This window comes from Formica exsecta, unplaced genomic scaffold (assembly GCF_003651465.1).
Source record: "Formica exsecta isolate Colony F162 unplaced genomic scaffold, ASM365146v1 scaffold290, whole genome shotgun sequence".
Lineage (NCBI taxonomy): Eukaryota > Metazoa > Arthropoda > Insecta > Hymenoptera > Formicidae > Formica > Formica exsecta.
In genome coordinates, this window is record NW_021850162.1 from 503,499 (window position 1) to 518,753 (window position 15,255).

The 15,255-nt window shown below is 37.4% G+C and overlaps 1 long non-coding RNA gene across 1 annotated transcript in view; it reads left to right on the forward strand.

Annotated features, from left to right (window-relative positions):
• The window catches only part of LOC115237320, a 191,321-nt gene that overhangs the window by 77,765 nt on the left and 98,301 nt on the right, over positions 1-15,255 (forward strand). The window lies entirely within an intron of this gene.

The following is a 15,255-nucleotide window of genomic DNA, read 5'->3' on the forward strand; positions in this document are numbered from 1 at the left end:
TCTGTAGAACATGTCGATGGCGTAGCATTCGTGACACACAGTTGCCGCAATGACGGGCCCATGGATTACACACCCGACACGTGTCGCCGACACGTTTACCGGCGTTATGTTAACACACACGTGCGTCGTCGCGACTTCACCGCGTTGCGGCGTGTCTCGTAGTGCGTAAGTGCCGCGCGGAAATGCGTGTATACCCATGGTTTGCGAATGATTTACACGCGGTCGTGCGTAGCATGCACCGGCTGCGATTTGTTCGCACAGATGCAGCACGAAGATTTAATTTCGAGAGCGATCGTTAACCTGACGATCGTTAACGACTTTCGATTCGCCGGTTTTAATTATCGCTCGTCAAGTTTCGCCGCGCTTGTTTCCTTTTTTTTCTTTTCATCGCGAAATTCTGCTCAAGGGCGTACATCCAAGAGACCCGATATATCCGTCATCGATAGAAAACATGTTGGACGTAACGAAGAGGATGGTTTCGCCTTTCTCGGGCTTTTCATTCAGAACGAGTCGTGTCCAATTAAACGAGATATCTCTTGTGTGCTCCTTCTATTCATAAGGCGATATGTTTTTTTCGATATTTTGCCCTTAGCTAAAAGTGGAAATACGTCAAGCTTTGAACGAATATCCTTATTTATTGTGAATAACATATTGACTCTAAATTTAGCAAAATTAATAATAATATCTTGAAATTATAATGAAAGATTTAAACTAAAAAATAATATATTACTGGAGGAACTCAACATTAAAAAAAAAAAGGAAAATTGGCGGTTTCACTGGTAACAAGTTACATTCTGTGAATATAAATTATGATGATATTCCTTGCTTCTCATGGCAAGATATTTCGTTATTAAGCGAATAGACAAAATGAGCGCAATAAAAGAATACACGCGGGACACGAGTCGAGTCACCCTCGTTAGACAAGAATGTCTAATAATAGTAATAAAATGAAGCGGTGATGTACTTAGATGCCTCTCGAGGAATGCTAACGAGACGACCGTTCCCTCTCCATTTGCAATTCCGGTATACTTTGAGAGAAACGTAATATGGGAATACAATACAAGCCAAGTTTCACCGCGTTCGCAGAAGTCACTTCGTCGAGGCAATCCGGATTCGCGACGAGGCCACGGACGCGGCTAATTGAATTCGATCGAAAATGCTTGCCTAATTGCAGCGTCAAGTTCTCGTAAGCCTCGTCTTTGGAAGTTCGCTCTTCTTCTCCCTCTCCAATGCCTAATACCTCTTCTACTCCCGCGCTCGGCCTCTCTCGATTCGCCTTCCATCTTGAAAGTGGGACTGAACTTTCGAGTTTATAGAACTGAATCTTAAGCGGCCAACCCTCCAATTTAAACTTGGGCCGCGATGTTATCGTTCTGCCCTTGAAAGCGGGTTACTTTTGCTAGCGTTGGGACACAACGCCATGTTTCTCCCCAATCTTCGTGATGGCTCATGAATCATTTTAATGTGGCGACCGCGATGTGCTTTTCTCGCTTCAGATGTATGCTGAAGTCTTTTAACGCATTCGTGATATTGTTACATATTTGGTATTATTCGGTATTTGTTGCAAAATATTGTAGGAATAGTATTTAGTATTTTAATGAATATGAGAGCAAATTTTCCTTAGCGAATATGAAAATAATTATTTGTGACAATTTTTTTTTCATGATTTTTTAGTATGTAATATATATTTGCGTAAAATATTTTTGGAACATCTTTGTAAAAACATTATTGAAAATAATAGACGTTTATAAAGTTTTAATTATTTATCTTAATTACGACGAGGGCAAATATTGATACACGGAAAAAAATGCTGTTGCTTCAATTAAAGTCGATGTCACGGGCTGTCACGAACATATATAGTTCATTCAATGATATTTTTATTGGACCAAATATCTGGATTATTAAAACAACTATCTGATATTCATCAGATGGTTGTTTTAATAATCCAGATATTTGGTCCAATGAAAATATCATTGAATGAACTATATATGTTCGTGACAGCCCGTGACATCGACTTTAATTGAAGCAACAGCATTTTTTTTCTGTATGCAGTAATAAATATATTACGCAGTACAATATCGATTTTCACAGAAAAAATTAGTATTTCTTCCAATTTTTCTTCCGTTAGAAAATTATTTGTAATCTTGTTGAATGATATTATCATAATTTTTGTCTGTAATAACATCTCGCGGTCGCGACATAGACGGAAGCACGCAAGAATAAACTGCTTGAAACGGACAGCGGCAGATATCTCAGCTGTTCTATGCGACCTGTCTCGACTGATTTTTCGAGCGTACGTCCGAACTGTCAACAGTCTGACGGAGCGGGGAAAGACTCCAAGAAAAACGAACGGCCGCCGGGTTAGAAATGAATCATCGGCCGGCTCATAGCACTACCGTCGACGATTAATTCATCGTCGACCAATCGTTATTACAGTCGACGGCCGACAGATTGCTTGGCGTGGTGGAAAAAAGCTTTTACGCGCCATTTTCGTGTCCGGGACGAACGATCGCTTGGGGCCAGCATGAGATCGTGGCGATGAGAACTTAATTGCCGGGAAGAGAAAGAGAGAAACGGAAAGAAGCCGGGGTTCCCATGTGGTGTCCCACGATAATTCGGAATTTCATAGCCGTACTACTCTTCGCGGCAGAAATAACTCGGGGCATCATATGAACGCAGCTTGAAAGCGCCAGCATGTAAACACCTCGTAATCGACTAATCGGTCGTGATGCTGGAAGTAGATATTCATATGCCAGGGAGTTTCGAGATATATACTTGTCGTGAAAGAACAGGAATAGACTTTTTAATATTCAGCATTGAGCACTTTAATTAAATCACAAATGAGACTTCTAGAAAGTAAAGTTTGAATTTTAGTATGACAATAGCGCTTTCAATTAAGGCATTTATTCACGCTTATAATTCAAGGATTGTATTTTTTACAAAACTCCAGTGAAGAAAAAGAATCTATGTCGAATTGATCCAAGAATTTATTATGAAAGTTATTATATGAAGTTTTCGAAATAATTGTTTATTATTATTATTATTATTATTATATTGTATTTTTGTTGAATATATATTGATGTTGCAGCAAAGATGCGATTTGAAATTTTCCGAGTTACATGTACATCATTAAAAAACAAAGCTTCCTCTATGAGGAAGCAAAATGACTCCATTCACGATTGTTCGATAAAGTTTTTGAAAAAGTTTGCCTCTTATGCTGCATATGCTGTACTTATGTGTCGCGAAATAAATTTCCATGTCGTATCCCTGCGTTTATTGCCGCGTTTATTGCTCGCTGCTACGCGCAGCAGCTTCAGAAACGGTTTACGAAGTGCGGATTTACGAATGTCGCGTCTCCGAATCCTCCGTCATGCTCGTACGACGATCATAAGAAGATTTTATTGTTACAACTTTATAACATAGATAGTTGTTTCGCAGCGTGTCATTTATGTCTGAATAATCTTGAGTGTGACTACTTGAATGTGTACATCGGTTGTCTGACTTATAATGGCAACTCTTCCTTATGTACAGAAAAAAATATTCTTCTTTCAAATCTTTAAATCGCGCTCGAAGGAAATAATTTATCGATCTAAATATTACTGTGATTCTTACGTTATCCATTTGCATACATATCGCTTTAAAAATCGTCAAGTTTATGACAATTAATTGAAGTTAATTTTTTTATTATAAAAATATTAGAGTATACACATTTCTGTAACGTACATGTTCGACTTTTTATCGTGTACGATAAATCGATAAACTATGAATAGAGAGTTAACTTATTGCTCTTTGAAACATAGGTATTTGTATTGAGAGAAAGTATTGGAAATGGTATTGTCACCGCGAAAATTTGCTGATATTGTGCTTCAGAACAATATTCACGTTTTTCCCTCGAGATGCGAGCTTTTGGCTTCGCAATCAAAGATCGTCGGGAAGAAAAATGAAAAGATTAAGTGAAGCACGAAACGAATGTCAGCCACATTACGGCGAAACTCGATTTCGGGACGAGGGAAAAAGAGCAGATTCTAATTGTACTCAACGCAGTCGATGCGGCGTGTAGCGCGATAAAAGGGTCGGCGATAAAAGACAGCGAGACGGCTAACGGAATATAGGAGAGATATTTTTGCGAGAGACGCTGTTATTGTCCGGGCCCTCGTGAACGAATGTCTCAATGTCCACCTTCGTGCAGGACAGTTGATAAATGCACGCGCAATTTGACGCGGTCGGCACGGGTTCTCTCCCTTGCGATACGTCTATCTTCGCGTTCGTGTGTTTACACATACTCCCACTTGTTTTTTACGCGCATGTAGGTTTTACGATGGAGCACATTTCTTCGAGAGAATCGAGGAAGAATTGAGAAAACGAAGGCAGATGTGTATTTGAGTCGTGCGATTGTGTAAGAAAATTATCTACTTATAAGACAATAATCGATTTTGATGAATTAAAAACGTAAATTTATATAATAGATATTATGTATATAATGTTTTTTTATCAATCTCTCATAGATAATTTCGCTATATTATTTAGAGAATTACCATGGGAAAAAAATTACTCTCCGGTGGCAAACTTTCGAATGAAACACTTTTGTATGATAGGCAGACAGTAATCCAAACGAACGGAACAAAAGAAAAGCCGCGTTCGCATTCTCAAAGCCTCCATCGACGGCAATGTAAACATCTGGATATATATAGCGGTGAGAGAAAACGGCGAAAAGTTTTAGCGAGTGCCTCTGACAATCCTCAGACGGCTGACAGGGTGTATATGTGTCAGAAATAGTCGTTCTCTAAAAAAGAAAACTTTACTAAATATCGAACGATTAAGTAGTTAATCAACAATAGAGTTATATTGTAATTTGGAACTTTTTAATTTGAACTCGCGAACCGAAACATATTCATATTTCAATAATTTTCTACATTTTCAATTTGATTTCTTTCTTGTACTTTAAAAACACTTAGCAGCACTATGTTTACATCATTTTTTTAAGATCGAAGGATCGATTATTGGAAACACTAGTAACATCTTTAAGTCAGAAATGACATTTTTGAAGTTGCAACTCGCTTCTTACCGTCAAAACTGCGAGAGATATTATCAGCAACAATGTCTATTCGTCTTTAAAACACCATATAACCAGCGCAGACGTTTTCAATTTTTCAGAACCAGTCTGTAACGTGATTACATTTCTTCTATCTGTATCGTAGTCCTCTCTTTTTCGCGCGTTTCTACTATAGAAATTCTTTACATCCGCGGATATCTTCGGGCACGTTTCCGGATTCGAACGAGAAGATCGAGAAGATCGGTTATTTTTCTTTCTCTTTACGCCGGGATAACCCCGGGTTTTCTCGATTCTGTTCGCTTTATTGCCTCGCCTCGCTCGTCTTCTTCTTGCACCGTAACAGCGCGGATGAGTAGAACGCGCCCTTCGATTCTAATAGAACATCGTAAAACCACGACGACGTTGTGAAAACCGCAGAAGACGGTATAGCATCGGGGAAACATCGTCCAAGACGGGCGATCTCGGTCTCGCGTATGTGTCCCGTCGTTTTTCCAATTTCTTCGAACTTCACATTTCTCGACTTCTACACTTTTTTTTTACTAATCTTTCGCGAAGAACGTGTCGAGCTGACCGGCTACACGTGACAAATATCCACGAGGAAAAATAGATAAATAAATAGAATTGCCGTGAATAACGCGCTTTCTCTCTCTCTGAATTTTCATTTAAATATTCTTGTGGAAATATCACTACGTGATTTGCACTTGTTTTTATCTATGAGTACGTACTTTTGTTAATGACAGACATTTGCTAATTAATAGTGATTCTTACAATATTCGAAAGATACACTCGATAGTTTTCGATTGTTGTATTAATCACATTTAGATCGATCAATTAAATTTAATTTTAATCTAACTAATCTTTTATCGCTTTTTATTTATTTTTTACTTCTAGAAAAAATAAAATTATGCTAAAAGTAAAATTGAACGGTATTGATGAAACCAGCTGTTAGTAATTTAATGCCACTACACTTATTAGACACGAAGATGTATTAATGACCGTAATATTGCTTTCTGAGTAATTATTAGATATTAAAACACATTTGGACATTTTTTCAGAAGATCACGACGGCACAGATCGTCTATCATTATTCTTGTTTTCTTCCAGTTCCTTCCTTTTTTTGCACGAAGAAACTTCTCTTCTCTTCGTCTTACGCATTTCCACCCTTTTTCCCTCGAGCTTCGTTACGCCACGTCACACCACCTTTGACCCCCGCTTTTCTTTGCACGCGGACAGGAAGACAGGAAGTTTCTTTGGCACATACCTTTTTCTTCTTCTTTCTCTTCCACTTCCACGATTTCTTTTTATTCGCGTTTCCCGTCGTCGTCGTCGTCGTTGTTGTCGTCGTTGCCGTTGTTGCCGTCGTCTTGGTTGTTCTCCTCTCCTCCTCTACCACCGTCCTCGTCCTTCTCCTCCTTTTCCTCTTGTTCCTCTCGCTTCTTCCCGCGGCCACGGCCGTGCGGAATTCGAACCGGGGTTCGATTTGGCGGCACCCGGTTGGAGCTGGTCGGCATTACTGTGTTCGAGTAGACCGCTCGCACCCGAAGTCTACCTCCCTCTCTATCTTTCTCTCTCTTTCTCTTTCTCTCTTGCCTCCCCGTTTTCTCTTTCTTACTCCGTTGTCCGCAGCTTCCTCCTTGGCGCATTCCCTCTTTCGCCCTCTTTCTCGCACCTTCCGCGTTTTTCCCTTCCCCTCTCTGCTTCTTCTCGTTCCCGCTTTCGTAAACACCCCGTCCCTTGAGTCTCTCTCTCTCTCTCTCTTTCTTGCCTCCACGTTTTCCGGCGACATTACTTTCCCACCTCGCGAGGCTCTCTCTCTCTCTCTCTCATTCTCGTTCCATCCCCCTTCTTCACACCAGTCATCTCTTTTCCTCGTACGAACCGCAGGCGCTATCTTACCGATCTAAAATTACCTCAGAAACGATGAACGCCGTTTTCCCTCTCTCTCTTTTTCTCTCTCCCTCTTTTTCTCTCTTCCTCTGAATCTTCTCCTACCGCTTTTCCATCTCTCCTGCGGTTTTCAACGCACACACCGTCTTTCGCTATGCGCGCGTATCTTGCATGCGGGGTGAGCGACTCATCTTCGAACGAGATCGGTCACATAGATTTATGGTTTGGTATTTAGACACTTACATGCTACCTAAGTATGGCCGTTGATCAATCTGACGACGAACGACGAGTCGATCGGTAATTGGAGAATAATTTACAGGAGCAAGGAAAGAGGAAGACGATTTTTTGAAAACAGAGCGAAGCGGAGTGAGGTCGAAAAAACAATCCGTTTCCAGTATTTATTTTTAAAGTTTATTTGCATTCGCGAGGTGAACTGTGCAGTGAAATAAAGAGGAAAAGAATGAAGGAAAATATAGAAACTGATAAATTACAATATTTTTTTTTGGATATTGAATGATACCGCAAATTTTTCTAGGAGCAAAATGAATTTTTTAGTTGTAAAATATTATTCTATCTTATTCAACAATTATCTTACCATACTGTTTTATCAAAGTTTTACCGAGAAAAGATTAACTTCAAAATCTTTAAAATACTTATGAGAATCGACGTCCCTTAATTTCATCAAATATTTTTTATACGAAAGATTAAATCACAATGATATTAAAATTATTTATTGGCGAATCATTTTTTGAGTGCGCGTGAATCGCGATGGAAGCCGCTCTTTTTTAATAGCCCTGCAATTTTATACGTTAAAGTATCGTAAATGTCGGAACTGACTTATGGCTATAAAGGACGCGGAAAGGCACGCACGTTATGTAAATTGCCGCGGTACGTTTTACGCACCATAAACTCACAAATAGTCACAGGACAATCATTCAATTTGCGAGCGTTTGCCTTTGAATATCACGCATTTATTAATTATAATCTAGTCAGTTTTATATTATTCCGCATTCGAATAAAAAATGCGAAAATATTCGTATATTTTTTTTAAAGATTATAGCATTGCAGCTAATCTATGTTTATTTATTTTTTACATGTGTTCCGCTTTTGTTGTAGTGATGCCTCATGTTTGCTGCAATGCTCGCGTAACAACATTTTATACAAACTGCAAGATGATGGGCAAATAGCATGATAAATTATCATCGTTAAAGTTCGTGAAGCGCGTAAAATTATTCGTTCTCTAAACAATAACTTCATCGCATTCACAGTTGCTGCTACTAAAACCACGAACTTTATTATAGTGTTTTACATAGCGATTGTTTTCTCTCCATCGAATCGCATGAAAAGAACCAGCAATTCACTGCGATCCGGAAGTGGATTTTGTTTTATATTTACATTTCTACAGTTTGCGTTGCATGCGCGCGGAAAAGCCGCAGAAGCGGATTTCGCCGCATTTTTGAGCTTTGAACTTCTTATTTCTCGACCCGACACTATTCCGTGTTTGACCAAATAAAATACCTACTATAGGCTTTCTATATAAAAAGAGGTTCAAGATCGTCCGACCGTTTGGCTAGAGTTCGCGCAGGGTTCTCGATTTAGGCGCGTGACATATTTCCGTGTAGCCTCTAGCTATATGTATCTAAACGCACCTGTCGCACCTCTTTTCTCTTCTTCCTCCTCCCCTTTCTTCTCCTCCGTACTCCTGTGTATTCTGACCTCCCGCTACTAGTGGTATCCAAGTATCGGTCTCCGGTGGAGGATCAATTTCGAGTGCGATTCGCGTGCATATCCGCGTGCTACTGCGTGGCCCACATTCGCGACTAAATCCAAAGAGACTCCGCGGACAAATTATCCGCGGATTTCCGCGCGAGAAAATTAACGACCCACTCCGCCTCGACTTGTTCCAATGATAAAATGAAAATTTGTGATAAAGACAAATGCATTGCCAAAAAGAAAACGCAATTATTATTATTTAAAAAAATAAAAATACATTCTAAAAATATTATTATATGTATAATACACAAGAGAGCAGAACACAGACACAACAAACACACAGGTTGGTTTATATAGATAGCATTTTTTTTTTCTTTAGAAGGTTTTGAAACAATTGGATAAAACGCAGTTTATTTTTTTAAACCAAAATCAATATTTTTTTATTATCAATCATTTATTGTGCATGAACATTCAAAAGGCTCTTTCAAGAGATAAACATCTTATTTTTGTCTCATTTTCAAGAGCATTGATTTTCCTGCCATTTGAGCGCGCGCCAAGCGGAATGACTCGCGGCGAAAATTCCAGGCGTTCCCAACCAAAATCAATATTTTTTTATTATCAATCATTTATTGCTATAATATCGGCAGATTTTTTTCATCTTAGAAAATTGATCACGGTAGACATATTATAGTAAATATGTTATACGGAATATCGTTTATCGTATATCAAAAAATTGCAACAATAATAAATCATATATATTATATAATTAGCAGATTGTTTAATTATAAAAACTTAGGAAAGGAGAGGAGAGAAGTTGAAAAGAATCAATTATATGGGCGTTCCCCCGCGATTGGCAAAGATTTTCGCGGCGAAAAGAATCGCCGCGAGATTGCGGTTTCCATCGTGACGCTCAACAAAGTTGCACGAAGTTTGATCGAGAGCGCCGATCTTCCGCGGCATGGTTGAGGCTGAAATTTCCATTGTTACATGTTCAAGTAACCACCAACGATGTACACGGTCGCGATAAGCGCGCACGGATGATAATTAGTTTACAAGCAGAGAAATCAGAGAAGTTTGCTCCAGCCGGGCACGGAGTTGCGCCGATGTTACCACCGTCAGGTGTGCTCGTAAGAGAGCTGGCACAACTTATGCATGTTTCCATAGGATCGTGAATTTCGCGCCCCAAAGTTATTCCACTGGTTTCGCCTAGAATCAAGAAAGTATCCTTAGCACGACTTAATCAACTCGCGTATGTCGACAGGCTTTAATTTTCTGTAATTCCGCTGTGTAAAATTAATGCAACAATAAGGTCGCTGACGAAGAAAATAAAATATAAATTTGACATATATATTTATATATTAGTATTAAAATAATTTCTTTTTTTAGTTTTTTGTATGGTCCTATTTACACCCAGATAAATTATAAGAGTTTCGCATGTTTTTTTTTTTAGTATTCCGAATCAGTCAATAATTTATGAATTATATTTTTGTAATGAAGTACTGGACGTAAATAAAATTGCTGATAGAAAAAATATTAACGTAATGTTAAGAGATAAATACATATTTAATATCGAATGTTTAATATATTGACACATTTCTTTACATATTTCTTAAAATTGTTGCATATCCTCAATGCTTACAGTACTGATTTAATTTTGTTATTCTTTCTATTCTATTGAATTTATTTCACTTTAAATTTTCAACAATAAGATTTATCCAGGCTTTATTATGTTTTTTATTTGATATCTTACGCTCGTAAATCTATGGTTGGCAATTCCAATCTAGATTGTCAGGCAAAGAAGAGTCAAAGATCCCGTCATTCTCATCTCCTACGTTACCTCGAAATACGTTTGCGCTTTATAGGGAGTTAATTTTGTCGCGCACCGAGACACGATTTTGATGGGCCCTTTCGAGCGTATTTAATTTTCTCGTGACTCTAGCCGAATAGGGAAACGCTTTTACGAGCCGACGATTTATTGCGCGCATGTATGAGACGACATGTGAGAGTCTACCGGGTGTTTTAGTTGGAGGAAAGAAAATTCAGCCGGTTATATTTGTTGGATGTTAAACGTCGTTTAAGTTGCCGTCAATGTGGCCTCCGCGTAAAAACGGCTCTTTCTTCTCGCGTTTACGACCATCGTCCTAATCACTTGCGCAACTGTGAACGAACAAATTGGTTATATGAGGCGACGAATTATTTTCGCAATGGAGATTTGCGTTTAACTTTATCCTCGCGAAACTTTGTTATTTAAGAGCATATTATGTAATGCTATGGCAGTGAAACGATCGCATTTACCGTTTGGAGGCCGAAAAGAAAAAATATTATTTTTCATTAATTCTAAAATAGATATATATATATTATTTTATAAGACATAACACGAATTACTTAGATATTATAAGTATTGTTTTGATAAGAGATAAAGTTTGTTCGCACAGTTTTTGCTTTCTTTAATATTTACACTCGCTGATTCTATTGTTGTTCACATTATTTATGTCTATACCAGCAAGTTAATACTCATGTTCACGTTGTTAATTATAAGTTTCCACATGTGCATGCATAAAATAAAAGGCTTTCATCGAGCGTTCCTGTCGACGATTGTTCTTGTTTGCAATCAAGAATGCCTGCCAAAAACAACGCGTAATTTTTGCGAAACAATTAACGTAAAGAGGAGACGATCGGTACGCGAAAAATTTCATATTCGACGTCCGCGCGGAGAACGCATATGCATACGCATATATATTTCTACGTGCTTCGCAGAATATTCGTACGTGTGGTATGCACGCGTCTAAATAAGAGACCAAACCCGGCAGTCAGGACCTCCTCGTCCTGCCCGCACATTGTGCTTGCCCTCCATTCTGCGTGTTCTCCCTCGCAGCCCGTGGAGTCAGGCTTTTAATTAACCCGTTTGTTTGTCCACAGGTTGGTATTCCTGAATCGCGCGGTCCTACGTGCGCCGGAAGTATGTCGGGATACACACACACACACATACACAAGTCTATATTTTGCGTGTAAGTACAGGCTTTTGTGCGTGTCGGTGTTTGTGGGGCTGGCAAAATTACATTTTCCTTCATCGCTTTCGATTCTTCTCTCGCCGTTTTGTTAGCCTCACCATTTGCGCGACACCCAAATTCTTTTATTATTATACTTTTGCTGTGAATTTGGCGAAAATTTTTATCTGCGAATTATGCCAACAAGAAAAACTTAATCCACTTTATATTATTTCGTACTTAATCAATCATTAATAAGATTTATCAAAGTGCTTCAATTATTGCATATGTCTAAAAATAAAAATCAGATTTAATATTTTTTTCTACATCACTTATTATAATAAACGTAAAAAGTTTGATAATTTTTCAAGTTCCTTGTGTAATTGCCATATTATTAACATATGTAATCTTTTGACGCGTATATCTCTCTCTTTTCAAGCGTATAAAATATTTTAAAAATGCAGATAAGAAAATAGCACAGTTTATGAACAATTTATATTATAGTCTAAAACTATTCTAATATATTGTTGAAAAGTTTACTTCTCTCGTCAAATCAAATTATGTTTCGCGGTTTATCTGTTTTCGAGTTTCATGATATCAGTCACTCTTACGATTAGATACAAGTACATATGGCTTTTCCGCGCTCTGACCTTTCTTAACTCTGTAAATGCCACGGGGATTTCAAGAGGATCAAAGAAGCCGTAAATCGACGGCCAAGTAACTCGAATCCTATGGAGAATCTTCACAAACCCCGACAGTAGTGATGTTCTATCGATATATCTTTTGACACTATTTTTCGATTGACATTTTTCGAGAGCATCGCGCTGTGTTTCTCGCAAAATATAAAATAAAATTTCTAAATTCATGAATTCTCCCATTCTCGCTCTCTTTTCTTTTTCACGTGAACATGAATTTTTTATATCATACAATATGAAACATTCCTTAAATTTAATCATATTTTTATTGAAATAATATGGAACTTTAACATATTAAACATCATATATTCGGCTATTTGAGCACATTTTTTTGCAATTTTTTATTCAAAGTTATATGAAAATGGTTATTAAAAGTGTTCTTATAATCTCATGCGCACTTTTATGTGGGCGGTTAATAAATTTGTAATAGGGCGTTTCGCGTACTTCGTCTGAATAACAGGCGTAACTTTTTTCCGCTCGAGCGCGATGCGGAGTTAATTACAAATTTCATATCGCGTACAAACTCAACAATTTTAAAGTCAAACTCAAAATTATCCCGGAACAAGTATGTATAATGTATGACAAGGAAAGAGAGATATATATGCATGAAAGAGAAAGCTCAACCCGGTTACAACCAAAACCATGTATAGAAACGAACTACGCGTGCAGATCTAATTTACGCAGACGCAAATACGCAAGCAACGCTTTCAAAGTAAATTGCATTTCCCTTTGTCGGGGGCCCGTATCGTCTGCTGCGGCGCGTCACTATGCACAATACGTGAAAATCAGCATCCACACACACATATGCACATGCAATATCACAAAGAAGGAAAGAGAAAGAGAGGGGAGGGGCTTGGAAGGGGGGAGGTGACCGGTCTCGTTAAGAGCCCATGAAAACTGTATGGAAAATAAATTGCACGGTCAACGAGAGTATAGTTGCAAGAGAATTACCCGCGCTATGGCTTTGGCGCAATATGCGTACGTCGCGTGCACACGCAGAAACGCAATATTCGCCTATACGCCGGGCAGATTCATTGAGTTAATTAAACTTTGAGGTAATACGCGCCATTCCCGGATATTTTTTTTATTTTTTTATTTTTTTTTGGTTTATACTATTTTCGCATAACCTCGGGCGATAGGATATAGCGTCGCGCGCGGGGAAATATTAAACCGCAATTTAATTGCCGGTTAATTCTTATCGGCGGAAACAATATACCGTGCCTGCTATAGGCACGATAAAATAAATCGTTTTAACGTAACGGAAAAGAGAAGCCACAATTATTTACCGCGCGATTACTTTCGGCTATTGCTATCATAATAATATAAATAATTCTCGCGTGCGATATTTTAATATTGGAAAGAATGCATTATAATTTTTTCTAGATCGTGATGACTGGTCGATCAATATTTTCATATGATATTAGAAAATGTTACACTTTTATAGATTCGCTCATTCTGCAAGTAAACATCTAATAACGATAGCGTAAATTCATATCGAATCAGTTTATTTTTTTACTGGAATGATTGATCGAAATTTATATTTCGTTTTTAATTTTATCGATGTCTTTGCATTCTTTACAGATGTATCTGCATTTATTTATCAAAATACAAGCATTTTTACATAGGTAGTTTTTTTTTGCGCGTTCATAGTGGATATGGGGTCGCGGACTCCTGCTGGTTGATCGTATTTCAAGGCTCGTTAAACCGTGTTAACTGTTAGCAAATTGGATGCGCGTTAGCGAAATGCATTATATATGATGTATAAGATTCTAAACGACTTTACATATATTCTCCTTAGCTATTTATCGTCTGTAAAATAGGTTCGAGCTCGGCGCCAGATCGTACGAAACATATTAACATTCGAAATATATACCAGAATTTTTTCTTTGATTAAATATTTCTAACTTCTTGTTATTAAATATGATAACATGTGATTTTGTATACTACTATTGTTATTACATAACAAAACGTTGTAAAGCACCGCGTTTATTGTCACTGTGGGAAGCGATGATCGATCTTTCGTCGAGTGACGATATTGTGGAAGTTGCATAGCAGCCGTTGACACAATTGCGTCGTGAAGGGAGCATCTTCATTAATAAAACTTATTTTCGTTGAGGTTGCGCGAGCTAAATCCATCCATCATCCATTAAATTACACGCCGTCGCAGTTTGTCTCGCGCAAAATCATAATATCGCATAATTAAAGAGAAATTATATGTTATTTCCGTCGATTCATTACGAAGAAGATGGATTGTTGGATAAATTATGTTATCTCTCGTTCGTAAAGTTTTCGTATTATTTATGTATATTTTTACAAATTATACACATACACAGTTCGTGATCAATCAAAATTCATTAATTATCTTGTTACAAGAAAATCTATCTAAATCTGAAATAATTTCACTATAGTGATGACAGATATTATTATTTGTCATTAGATCTGCATAAAATACAGAGAGAGAGAGAGAGAGAGAGAGAGAAAAAGAGACAGCAGTGGCTACAGCTAAAATTATTTACGTTTTTAAAACTTCCGGAAATTGTTTTCTCTAATTAATTAATAATATACGTTTCATATATATATATATATATATATATATATATATATATATGTTGTGTGTGTGTGTGTTTATGTGTGTTAGAAATATGTATATATATAACACAAAATATATATATAGTGTATATGTATACATATTCCTTATGTTTACGTGTTAATTGTTTGGTTATGCTTAGACATTTGCACGCGTGCTCTATACACTTATACTAAACGATAATATTAAGTATAGATACTCTTCTATGATTGAATGAATAATATATTTGATAATTTCAAGTGCTTTTTATAAATCTTTTCCTTTACATATTTCATTAAAAAGTCCCTTAGAAAAGGTCATCTTTTTTTTTTTTTTACAAAACAAACTAATAGA